Genomic DNA, 12,500 nt, shown 5'->3' on the forward strand with positions numbered 1-12,500 from the left:
TTTGGATGTGGCGGCCTAATGCTGGGTAGACCTGTTGCCCTCGGCCGGCCTTTGGACGTGGCGGCCTAATGCTGGGTAGACCTGTTGCCCTCGGCCGGCCTTTGGACGTGGCGGCCTAATGCTGGGTAGACCTGTTGCCCTCGGCCGGCCTTTGTACCTGACGGCCGAATGCTGGGTAGACCTGTTGCCCTCTGCTGGCCGGCCTAATGCTGGGTAGACCTGTTGCCCTCGGCCGGCCTTTGGATGTGGCGGCCTAATGCTGGGTAGACCTCTTGCCCTCGGCCGGCCTTTGGACGTGGCGGCCGAATGCTGGGTAGACCTGTTGCCCTCGGCCGGCCTTTGGACGTGGCGGCCTAATGCTGGGTAGACCTGTTGCCCTCGGCCGGCCTTTGGACGTGGCGGCCTAATGCTGGGTAGACCTGTTGCCCTCGGCCGGCCTTTGTACCTGACGGCCGAATGCTGGGTAGACCTGTTGCCCTCGGCCGGCCGGCCTAATGCTGGGTAGACCTGTTGCCCTCGGCCGGCCTTTGGACGTGGCGGCCTAATGCTGGGTAGACCTGTTGCCCTCGGCCGGCCTTTGGACGTGGCGGCCTAATGCTGGGTAGACCTGTTGCCCTCGGCCGGCCTTTGGACGTGGCGGCCGAATGCTGGGTAGACCTGTTGCCCTCGGCCGGCCTTTGTACCTGACGGCCGAATGCTGGGTAGACCTGTTGCCCTCGGCCGGCCTTTGGACGTGGCGGCCTAATGCTGGGTAGACCTGTTGCCCTCGGCCGGCCTTTGGACGTGGCGGCCTAATGCTGGGTAGACCTCTTGCCCTCGGCCGGCCTTTGGACGTGGCGGCCTAATGCTGGGTAGACCTGTTGCCCTCGGCCGGCAGTGTTACCGGCCGGCCTAATGCTGGGTAGACCTGTTGCCCTCGGCCGGCCTTTGTACCTGACGGCCGAATGCTGGGTAGACCTGTTGCCCTCTGCCGGCCGGCCTAATGCTGGGTAGACCTGTTGCCCTCGGCCGGCCTTTGGACGTGGCGGCCGAATGCTGGGTAGACCTGTTGCCCTCGGCCGGCCTTTGGACGTGGCGGCCTAATGCTGGGTAGACCTGTTGCCCTCGGCCGGCCTTTGGACGTGGCGGCCTAATGCTGGTTAGACCTGTTGCCCTCGGCCGGCCTTTGGACGTGGCGGCCTAATGCTGGGTAGACCTGTTGCCCTCGGCCGGCAGTGTTACCGGCCAGCCTAATGCTGGGTAGACCTGTTGCCCTCGGCCGGCCTTTGTACCTGACGGCCGAATGCTGGGTAGACCTGTTGCCCTCTGCCGGCCGGCCTAATGCTGGTTAGACCTGTTGCCCTCGGCCGGCCTTTGGACGTGGCGGCCTAATGCTGGGTAGACCTGTTGCCCTCGGCCGGCAGTGTTACCGGCCGGCCTAATGCTGGGTAGACCTGTTGCCCTCGGCCGGCCTTTGTACCTGACGGCCGAATGCTGGGTAGACCTGTTGCCCTCGGCCGGCCTTTGTACGTGGCAGCCTAATGCTGGGTAGACCTGTTGCCCTCGGCCGGCCTTTGTACCTGACGGCCGAATGCTGGGTAGACCTGTTGCCCTCGGCCGGCCTTTGGACGTGGCGGCCGAATGCTGGGTAGACCTGTTGCCCTCGGCCGGCCTTTGGACGTGGCGGCCGAATGCTGGGTAGACCTGTTGCCCTCGGCCGGCCTTTGGACGTGGCGGCCGAATGCTGGGTAGACCTGTTGCCCTCGGCCGGCCTTTGGACGTGGCGGCCTAATGCTGGGTAGACCTGTTGCCCTCGGCCGGCCTTTGGACGTGGCGGCCGAATGCTGGGTAGACCTGTTGCCCTCGGCCGGCCTTTGGACGTGGCGGCCTAATGCTGGGTAGACCTGTTGCCCTCGGCCGGCCTTTGGACGTGGCGGCCTAATGCTGGGTAGACCTGTTGCCCTCGGCCGGCAGTGTTACCGGCCGGCCTAATGCTGGGTAGACCTGTTGCCCTCGGCCCGCCGTGTTACCGGCCAGCCGAATGCTGGGTAGACCTGTTGCCCTCGGCCGGCAGTGTTACCTGACGGCCGAATGCTGGGTAGACCTGTTGCCCTCTGCCGGCCGTCTTTCCGGCTGGCCTAATGCTGGGTAGACCTGTTGCCCTCGGCCGGCCCTGGTACCGGCCGGCATAATGCTGGGTAGACCTGTTGCCCTCGGCCGGTCTTTGTCTCTGGCCGCCCGCGGCGTGGTAGTCCTGTTACCGTCGGCCGGCCTTGCAGCCCGGCCGCCGCGCGATGGCGCCCCGTCTCTTCCATCGGACGCGCGGCCCCCTTGTCGTCTCTGCAGCGGCGAGCACGCCTTCGGCGGTCGGCCTGCACGTCCGGCATGACCGCGGGCACTGGCAGCCCAGCAGGCAGCCCTGCTCTCGCGTCTTCTTCCCCCCGGCGAAAGGCGGGGCGTGAAGGCGGGCGACTTTCGGTCCCAGCCGTGCCCAGGTGTCCCTGCCGGCTCCGTGCGCCAGCATCCACTGGCGAGCTCCGCCGGCCTCTTCCCCAGCCGCGGCCCCTGTCCGCTCCGCCGTCATGGTGCCGGCACCCCACTTCCCCAAGCGCTCCCCGACAGGAGCAGGCAGCGTTGTCGCGCCCCCTCCCCGTGCTCGAATGGACCGCGGCCCTGCTCCGGGCTTCATTTCTGCAGCGCGCTCGCTCGCTCGCTCGCTCGCGCGCTCCCTCCCTCCCCCCCCCCTCCCCCCTCCCCCCGGCCGCCCACCCGCCGCGCTGCCGCCCTGCCGCAGGCTTGAGCGGCGCCGGGGCGGAGGAGGAAGGAACGCCACCAAAGCAAAAGGCTCCGAGAAAGCTGAACAGAGAGCTTCTTTGACCAGGGACAGACGGCGCCAATCATCCCGCCGCCATCCCTGCTTGTGCACCAGGCTCTCCGCCTGCCGACCTCGGCATCAGCCTCCCGCCGCCGCCGTGTAAACTGCCCGGTGGGACCGTGGGCGGGGGCAGGAAGAGGCTGAAAGTGCTGCCAGGGAGGCTGATGGCGGAGGGCGGGGTCGCCCCCAACCGACAATGGGCAGGGCCCGAGGCAGTCTGAAAGCGCTGCCAGGGAGGCTGATGGCGGAGGGCGGGGTCGCCCCCAACCGACAATGGGCAGGGCACGAGACCGTCTGAAAGCGCTGCCAGGGAGGCTGAGGGCGGGGGGCGGGGCGCCCCCAACCGACAATGGGCAGGGCCCGAGGCAGTCTGAAAGCGCTGCCAGGGAGGCTGAGGGCGGGGGGCGGGGCGCCCCCAGCCGACAATGGGCAGGGGCCCGAGAGAGTCTGAAAGCGCTGCCAGGGAGGCTGACGGCGGGGGGCAGGGCGCCCCCAGCCGACAATGGGCAGGGGCGGGGAAAGTCTGAAAGCGCTGCATGGGAGGTTGATGGCGGAGGGCGGGCTCGCCCCCAGCGTTAATGGGTGGCTGCGGAAGACGGGGCAGGGACAGGGAGAGGGCAGGCGGCTTCGTGCCGGCCCCGGGCGCCTCGACAGCGAGCCCTCACGGCCCCCCAAACCCGCGCCGAGGCCCCAAGAGCTCTGCAGACCTTCCGCGGAAGAACCGGCCCGAAAGCGGCCACCCGCTTGCCGACGGCGGCGCCGGTCGCCTCGATGCAGCCGCCTCCGTGGGGCGGGAAGGGGCAGGGCGAGTTGTGCCAGGGCGCGGCGGCTTTGGGCCGAGTTTCGCTGCACGTACGTGCTTCCCCTGGCTGTGCTGCGGCCCGTGAGGTTCTGTTTTGTGGGGGGGGGGGCTCTGTAGGTAGGGTCTCTGGGGGACGGGGGAGGAGGCGTGGGGTAGGGAGGACGCCGTTTGGGGGGGTCAGTGTGTCAGCAGGGCGAGAACCGGGCACAGGCCCTCCGTCAGCTCGGCTGTGGGCCCAAAGGGATCACAAATAAGATTTGGCAAGAGTTTTGTTTTCCGGAAAAGATTTTCTTTCCGAGTAAATAGAAGAGGCAATCATTCAAAAAAGGCAAAGAGGAAATGAAACAAATCAAATCAAATCAAAACAAAACAAAACAAAACAAAACAAAACGAAATAAAATAAAATAATAAAATGAAATGAAAAGAAATGAAATGAAATGATGAAATAAAATGTTGTCGAAAATATGTCTTGGTCTTGAAATCGATTCTGCCGGGCGGGGCAAGGCTGCTGGAGCACTTGGGCTCCGGAGCGTTAAGAGGCTGTGGGGTTTCCCCGGCTCCGAGATGGTACAAGGATGCCTCGTCTACCCGGATCCGCGAAACGTGGCCCGTCCCGCGGCGGCCAGGTCGACGCGGCTCCGGGGCCGGTGGCGTGGGACCGCCGTCGCCGGCGAAGGCGCAGCGGCGGCGGCCGTGGCCGCGACGACCAGGTCTACACGACTCCGGGAAACTTGGCCGGTCCCGCGGCGGCCAGGTCTACTGGGCTCCGGGATGGGCGGCCGCCGTGGCCGCGGCGACCAGGTCTACCCGCCTCCGGGACCGGCGGCGTGGGTCCGCCGTCGAGGGCGAGGGCGCTGCGACGGCCGCGGCGACCGGGTCTACCTAGCTCCGGTGCGACCCGGGCTGCGTGCAGCATGGCGAAGGTAGACCTGTGGTCCGCATCACGGCGTGGGCAGACCTGGTGTCCGCAGCATGGAGCGGGTAGACATGTTGTCCGCCGCATGGAGTGGGTAGACCTGTTGTCCGCGTAATGGAGTAGTTAGACCTGGTGTCCGCAGCTTGGAGTGGGTAGACCTGTTGTCCGCAGCAAGCCGTGGGTAGACCTGGTGTCCGCAGCATGCCCTGGGTAGACCTGGTGTCCGCAGCTTGGTAGACCTGTTGCCCGTTTCATGGCTGGGTAGACCTGGTGTCCGCAGCAAGCCGTGGGTAGACCTGGTGTCCGCAGCTTGGTAGACCTGTTGCCCGATTCATGGCTGGGTAGACCTGTTGTCCGCAGCATTGAGTTGGTAGACCTGGTGTCCGCAGCATGCCCTGGGTAGACCTGGTGTCCGCAGCTTGGTAGACCTGTTGCCCGTTTCATGGCTGGGTAGACCTGGTGTCCGCAGCATTGAGTTGGTAGACCTGGTGTCCGCAGCATGCCCTGGGTAGACCTGGTGTCCGCAGCTTGGTAGACCTGTTGCCCGTTTCATGGCTGGGTAGACCTGGTGTCCGCAGCAAGCCGTGAGTAGACCTGTTGCCCGTTTCATGGCTGGGTAGACCTGGTGTCCGCAGCATGACCTGGGTAGACCTGGTGTCCGCAGCTTGGTAGACCTGTTGCCCGTTTCATGGCTGGGTAGACCTGGTGTCCGCAGCAAGCCGTGGGTAGACCTGGTGTCCGGAGCTTGGTAGACCTGTTGCCCGATTCATGCCTGGGTAGACCTGTTGTCCGCAGCTTGGTAGACCTGTTGCCCGTTTCATGGCTGGGTAGACCTGGTGTCCGCAGCATGCCCTGGGTAGACCTGGTGTCCGCAGCTTGGTAGACCTGTTGCCCGTTTCATAGCTGGGTAGACCTGGTGTCCGCAGCTTGGTAGACCTGTTGCCCGTTTCATGGCTGGGTAGACCTGGTGTCCGCAGCAAGCCGTGAGTAGACCTGTTGCCCGTTTCATGGCTGGGTAGACCTGGTGTCCGCAGCATGCCCTGGGTAGACCTGGTGTCCGCAGCTTGGTAGACCTGTTGCCCGTTTCATGGCTGGGTAGACCTGTTGTCCGCAGCAAGCCGTGAGTAGACCTGTTGCCCGTTTCATGGCTGGGTAGACCTGTTGTCCGCAGCATGCCCTGGGTAGACCTGGTGTCCGCAGCTTGGTAGACCTGTTGCCCGTTTCATGGCTGGGTAGACCTGGTGTCCGCAGCAAGCCGTGGGTAGACCTGCTGCCCGTTTCATGGCTGGGTAGACCTGGTGTCCGCAGCAAGCCGTGGGTAGACCTGGTGTCCGCAGCTTGGTAGACCTGTTGCCCGTTTGATGGCTGGGTAGACCTGTTGTCCGCAGCATTGAGTTGGTAGACCTGTTGCCCGTTTCATGGCTGGGTAGACCTGTTGTCCGCAGCTTGGTAGACCTGTTGCCCGATTCATGGCTGGGTAGACCTGGTGTCCGCAGCAAGCCGTGAGTAGACCTGTTGCCCGTTTCATGGCTGGGTAGACCTGGTGTCCGCAGCATGCCCTGGGTAGACCTGTTGTCCGCAGCTTGGTAGACCTGTTGCCCGTTTCATGGCTGGGTAGACCTGGTGTCCGCAGCAAGCCGTGAGTAGACCTGTTGCCCGTTTCATGGCTGGGTAGACCTGTTGTCCGCAGCATGCCCTGGGTAGACCTGGTGTCCGCAGCTTGGTAGACCTGTTGCCCGTTTCATGGCTGGGTAGACCTGGTGTCCGCAGCAAGCCGTGGGTAGACCTGGTGTCCGCAGCTTGGTAGACCTGTTGCCCGTTTCATGGCTGGGTAGACCTGTTGTCCGCAGCATTGAGTTGGTAGACCTGTTGCCCGTTTCATGGCTGGGTAGACCTGGTGTCCGCAGCTTGGTAGACCTGTTGCCCGTTTCATGGCTGGGTAGACCTGGTGTCCGCAGCAAGCCGTGGGTAGACCTGGTGTCCGGAGCTTGGTAGACCTGTTGCCCGATTCATGGCTGGGTAGACCTGTTGTCCGCAGCAAGCCGTGGGTAGACCTGGTGTCCGCAGCATGCCCTGGGTAGACCTGGTGTCCGCAGCTTGGTAGACCTGTTGCCCGATTCATGCCTGGGTAGACCTGTTGTCCGCAGCAAGCCGTGGGTAGACCTGGTGTCCGCAGCATGCCCTGGGTAGACCTGGTGTCCGCAGCTTGGTAGACCTGTTGCCCGTTTCATGGCTGGGTAGACCTGTTGTCCGCAGCAAGCCGTGAGTAGACCTGTTGCCCGTTTCATGGCTGGGTAGACCTGGTGTCCGCAGCATGCCCTGGGTAGACCTGGTGTCCGCAGCTTGGTAGACCTGTTGCCCGTTTCATGGCTGGGTAGACCTGGTGTCCGCAGCAAGCCGTCGGTAGACCTGTTGCCCGTTTCATGGCTGGGTAGACCTGGTGTCCGCAGCATGCCCTGGGTAGACCTGGTGTCCGCAGCTTGGTAGACCTGTTGCCCGTTTCATGGCTGGGTAGACCTGGTGTCCGCAGCATGCCCTGGGTAGACCTGGTGTCCGCAGCTTGGTAGACCTGTTGCCCGTTTCATGGCTGGGTAGACCTGGTGTCCGCAGCAAGCCGTGAGTAGACCTGTTGCCCGTTTCATGGCTGGGTAGACCTGTTGTCCGCAGCATGCCCTGGGTAGACCTGGTGTCCGCAGCTTGGTAGACCTGTTGCCCGTTTCATGGCTGGGTAGACCTGGTGTCCGCAGCAAGCCGTGGGTAGACCTGCTGCCCGTTTCATGGCTGGGTAGACCTGGTGTCCGCAGCAAGCCGTGGGTAGACCTGGTGTCCGCAGCTTGGTAGACCTGTTGCCCGTTTCATGGCTGGGTAGACCTGTTGTCCGCAGCATTGAGTTGGTAGACCTGGTGTCCGCTACATACCCTGGGTAGACCTGGTGTCCGCAGCTTGGTAGACCTGTTGCCCGTTTCATGGCTGGGTAGACCTGGTGTCCGCAGCATTGAGATGGTAGACCTGTTGCCCGTTTCATGGCTGGGTAGACCTGTTGTCCGCAGCTTGGTAGACCTGTTGCCCGATTCATGGCTGGGTAGACCTGGTGTCCGCAGCAAGCCGTGAGTAGACCTGTTGCCCGTTTCATGGCTGGGTAGACCTGGTGTCCGCAGCATGCCCTGGGTAGACCTGTTGTCCGCAGCTTGGTAGACCTGTTGCCCGTTTCATGGCTGGGTAGACCTGGTGTCCGCAGCAAGCCGTGAGTAGACCTGTTGCCCGTTTCATGGCTGGGTAGACCTGTTGTCCGCAGCATGCCCTGGGTAGACCTGGTGTCCGCAGCTTGGTAGACCTGTTGCCCGTTTCATGGCTGGGTAGACCTGGTGTCCGCAGCAAGCCGTGGGTAGACCTGGTGTCCGCAGCTTGGTAGACCTGTTGCCCGTTTCATGGCTGGGTAGACCTGGTGTCCGCAGCTTGGTAGACCTGTTGCCCGTTTCATGGCTGGGTAGACCTGGTGTCCGCAGCAAGCCGTGGGTAGACCTGGTGTCCGGAGCTTGGTAGACCTGTTGCCCGATTCATGGCTGGGTAGACCTGTTGTCCGCAGCAAGCCGTGGGTAGACCTGGTGTCCGCAGCATGCCCTGGGTAGACCTGGTGTCCGCAGCTTGGTAGACCTGTTGCCCGATTCATGCCTGGGTAGACCTGTTGTCCGCAGCAAGCCGTGGGTAGACCTGGTGTCCGCAGCATGCCCTGGGTAGACCTGGTGTCCGCAGCTTGGTAGACCTGTTGCCCGTTTCATGGCTGGGTAGACCTGTTGTCCGCAGCAAGCCGTGAGTAGACCTGTTGCCCGTTTCATGGCTGGGTAGACCTGGTGTCCGCAGCATGCCCTGGGTAGACCTGGTGTCCGCAGCTTGGTAGACCTGTTGCCCGATTCATGGCTGGGTAGACCTGTTGTCCGCAGCATTGAGTTGGTAGACCTGGTGTCCGCAGCATGCCCTGGGTAGACCTGGTGTCCGCAGCTTGGTAGACCTGTTGCCCGTTTCATGGCTGGGTAGACCTGTTGTCCGCAGCATTGAGTTGGTAGACCTGGTGTCCGCAGCATGCCCTGGGTAGACCTGGTGTCCGCAGCTTGGTAGACCTGTTGCCCGTTTCATGGCTGGGTAGACCTGGTGTCCGCAGCATGACCTGGGTAGACCTGGTGTCCGCAGCTTGGTAGACCTGTTGCCCGTTTCATGGCTGGGTAGACCTGGTGTCCGCAGCAAGCCGTGGGTAGACCTGGTGTCCGGAGCTTGGTAGACCTGTTGCCCGATTCATGCCTGGGTAGACCTGTTGTCCGCAGCATTGAGTTGGTAGACCTGGTGTCCGCAGCATGCCCTGGGTAGACCTGGTGTCCGCAGCTTGGTAGACCTGTTGCCCGTTTCATAGCTGGGTAGACCTGGTGTCCGCAGCTTGGTAGACCTGTTGCCCGTTTCATGGCTGGGTAGACCTGGTGTCCGCAGCAAGCCGTGAGTAGACCTGTTGCCCGTTTCATGGCTGGGTAGACCTGGTGTCCGCAGCATGCCCTGGGTAGACCTGGTGTCCGCAGCTTGGTAGACCTGTTGCCCGTTTCATGGCTGGGTAGACCTGGTGTCCGCAGCAAGCCGTGAGTAGACCTGTTGCCCGTTTCATGGCTGGGTAGACCTGTTGTCCGCAGCATGCCCTGGGTAGACCTGGTGTCCGCAGCTTGGTAGACCTGTTGCCCGTTTCATGGCTGGGTAGACCTGGTGTCCGCAGCAAGCCGTGGGTAGACCTGCTGCCCGTTTCATGGCTGGGTAGACCTGGTGTCCGCAGCAAGCCGTGGGTAGACCTGGTGTCCGCAGCTTGGTAGACCTGTTGCCCGTTTCATGGCTGGGTAGACCTGTTGTCCGCAGCATTGAGTTGGTAGACCTGGTGTCCGCTACATACCCTGGGTAGACCTGGTGTCCGCAGCTTGGTAGACCTGTTGCCCGTTTCATGGCTGGGTAGACCTGGTGTCCGCAGCATTGAGATGGTAGACCTGTTGCCCGTTTCATGGCTGGGTAGACCTGTTGTCCGCAGCTTGGTAGACCTGTTGCCCGATTCATGGCTGGGTAGACCTGGTGTCCGCAGCTTGGTAGACCTGTTGCCCGTTTCATGGCTGGGTAGACCTGGTGTCCGCAGCAAGCCGTGGGTAGACCTGGTGTCCGCAGCATGCCCTGGGTAGACCTGGTGTCCGCAGCTTGGTAGACCTGTTGCCCGTTTCATGGCTGGGTAGACCTGGTGTCCGCAGCAAGCCGTGAGTAGACCTGTTGCCCGTTTCATGGCTGGGTAGACCTGTTGTCCGCAGCATGCCCCGGGTAGACCTGTTGTCCGCAGCTTGGTAGACCTGTTGCCCGTTTCATGGCTGGGTAGACCTGGTGTCCGCAGCAAGCCGTGAGTAGACCTGTTGCCCGTTTCATGGCTGGGTAGACCTGGTGTCCGCAGCAAGCCGTGAGTAGACCTGGTGTCCGCAGCTTGGTAGACCTGTTGCCCGTTTCATGGCTGGGTAGACCTGGTGTCCGCAGCAAGACGTGAGTAGACCTGTTGCCCGTTTCATGGCTGGGTAGACCTGGTGTCCGCAGCATGCCCTGGGTAGACCTGGTGTCCGCAGCTTGGTAGACCTGTTGCCCGTTTCATGGCTGGGTAGACCTGGTGTCCGCAGCAAGCCGTGAGTAGACCTGTTGCCCGTTTCATGGCTGGGTAGACCTGTTGTCCGCAGCATGCCCTGGGTAGACCTGGTGTCCGCAGCTTGGTAGACCTGTTGCCCGTTTCATGGCTGGGTAGACCTGGTGTCCGCAGCATGCCCTGGGTAGACCTGGTGTCCGCAGCTTGGTAGACCTGTTGCCCGATTCATGCCTGGGTAGACCTGTTGTCCGCAGCATGCCCTGGGTAGACCTGGTGTCCGCAGCATGCCCTGGGTAGACCTGGTGTCCGCAGCTTGGTAGACCTGTTGCCCGTTTCATGGCTGGGTAGACCTGGTGTCCGCAGCAAGCCGTGAGTAGACCTGTTGCCCGTTTCATGGCTGGGTAGACCTGGTGTCCGCAGCATGCCCTGGGTAGACCTGGTGTCCGCAGCTTGGTAGACCTGTTGCCCGTTTCATGGCTGGGTAGACCTGGTGTCCGCAGCAAGCCGTGAGTAGACCTGTTGCCCGTTTCATGGCTGGGTAGACCTGGTGTCCGCAGCATGCCCTGGGTAGACCTGGTGTCCGCAGCTTGGTAGACCTGTTGCCCGTTTCATGGCTGGGTAGACCTGGTGTCCGCAGCAAGCCGTGGGTAGTCCTGGTGTCCGGAGCTTGGTAGACCTGTTGCCCGATTCATGCCTGGGTAGACCTGTTGTCCGCAGCATTGAGTGGGTAGACCTGTTGTCCGCAGCATGCCCTGGGTAGACCTGGTGTCCGCAGCTTGGTAGACCTGTTGCCCGTTTCATGGCTGGGTAGACCTGGTGTCCGCAGCAAGCCGTGAGTAGACCTGTTGCCCGTTTCATGGCTGGGTAGACCTGTTGTCCGCAGCATGCCCTGGGTAGACCTGGTGTCCGCAGCTTGGTAGACCTGTTGCCCGTTTCATGGCTGGGTAGACCTGGTGTCCGCAGCAAGCCGTGGGTAGATCTGGTGTCCGCAGCATGCCCTGGGTAGACCTGGTGTCCGCAGCTTGGTAGACCTGTTGCCCGTTTCATGGCTGGGTAGACCTGGTGTCCGCAGCAAGCCGTGGGTAGACCTGGTGTCCGCAGCAAGCCGTGGGTAGACCTGGTGTCCGCAGCATGCCCTGGGTAGACCTGGTGTCCGCAGCTTGGTAGACCTGTTGCCCGTTTCATGGCTGGGTAGACCTGTTGTCCGCAGCAAGCCGTGGGTAGACCTGGTGTCCGCAGCATGCCCTGGGTAGACCTGGTGTCCGCAGCTTGGTAGACCTGTTGCCCTTTTCATGCCCTGGGTAGACCTGGTGTCCGCAGCTGGGTAGACCTGTTGTCCGCAGCAAGCCGTGGGTAGACCTGGTGTCCGCAGCATGCCCTGGGTAGACCTGGTGTCCGCAGCTTGGTAGACCTGTTGCCCGTTTCATGGCTGGGTAGACCTGTTGTCCGCAGCAAGCCGTCGGTAGACCTGTTGCCCGTTTCATGGCTGGTAGACCTGTTGTCCGCCGCCGGCCTGGAAGTACTCCAAGGGGTCGCTGTTTCTCGCTGCCTCCGGCTATGTCATCGTAGAAGGCGGCGTGCGCCACTGCGCCCCCTCGGTCACGTACATCGGTTCTCTTTCCGGCCTCCGCCGCTTCGGGCCCATCTGTCCGTATTATGGGAACGAGGTGACGGGCCGTATCCCCACAGGCTGTTGCCGTGCCTGTGTCCGTGGCGGAGAAGGGCGGACGCGCGTGCGGTCGCCAGGGCCAGAAGAACACCGCCGATGTCGGGGCGAGTCGCGTGGCTTCGTCCGGCTTCCCGTCTTACCCAGTTCGACTGGGACAGGTTAGCCCAGAGAGAGAGACCGATGCGATCCGAGAGCCGCTCCCCGGCCCAGGCGAGGCTGCGTGCTCAGTCGGGGGAGAAGCGAGAAAGCCCCCAGAGAGACCGATGCGATCCGAGAGCCGCTCCCCGGCCCAGGCCGAGGCTGCGTGTTCAGTCCGGGGGAGAAGCGAGAAAGCCCCCAGAGAGAGCGATGCGATCCGAGAGCCACCGCGCTCCCCCGGCCCAGGCGAGGCTGCGTTGTTCCAGGCGGGGGAGAAGCGAGAAAAAGGCCCAGAGAGAGGGCGAGAAAGCCGCGAGTGTGTCCCGCTCCGGCCCGGCTGCTGCCGGTTTCGTGACAACGGGGAGCCGGGCGCCCGCTCGCTCCCCCGGGGATGGTGGCGGGCGAGGCGGCGGCGCCTCGCCCCTTTTCTGCCCGGCCTTAAGCCGGGGCCCCGCCCGCTCGCCGGGTGCGGCATTTCTT

Source organism: Sturnus vulgaris, unplaced genomic scaffold, assembly GCF_052056855.1.
Source record: "Sturnus vulgaris isolate bStuVul1 unplaced genomic scaffold, bStuVul1.hap1 Scaffold_157, whole genome shotgun sequence".
Classification (NCBI taxonomy): Eukaryota; Metazoa; Chordata; class Aves; order Passeriformes; family Sturnidae; genus Sturnus; species Sturnus vulgaris.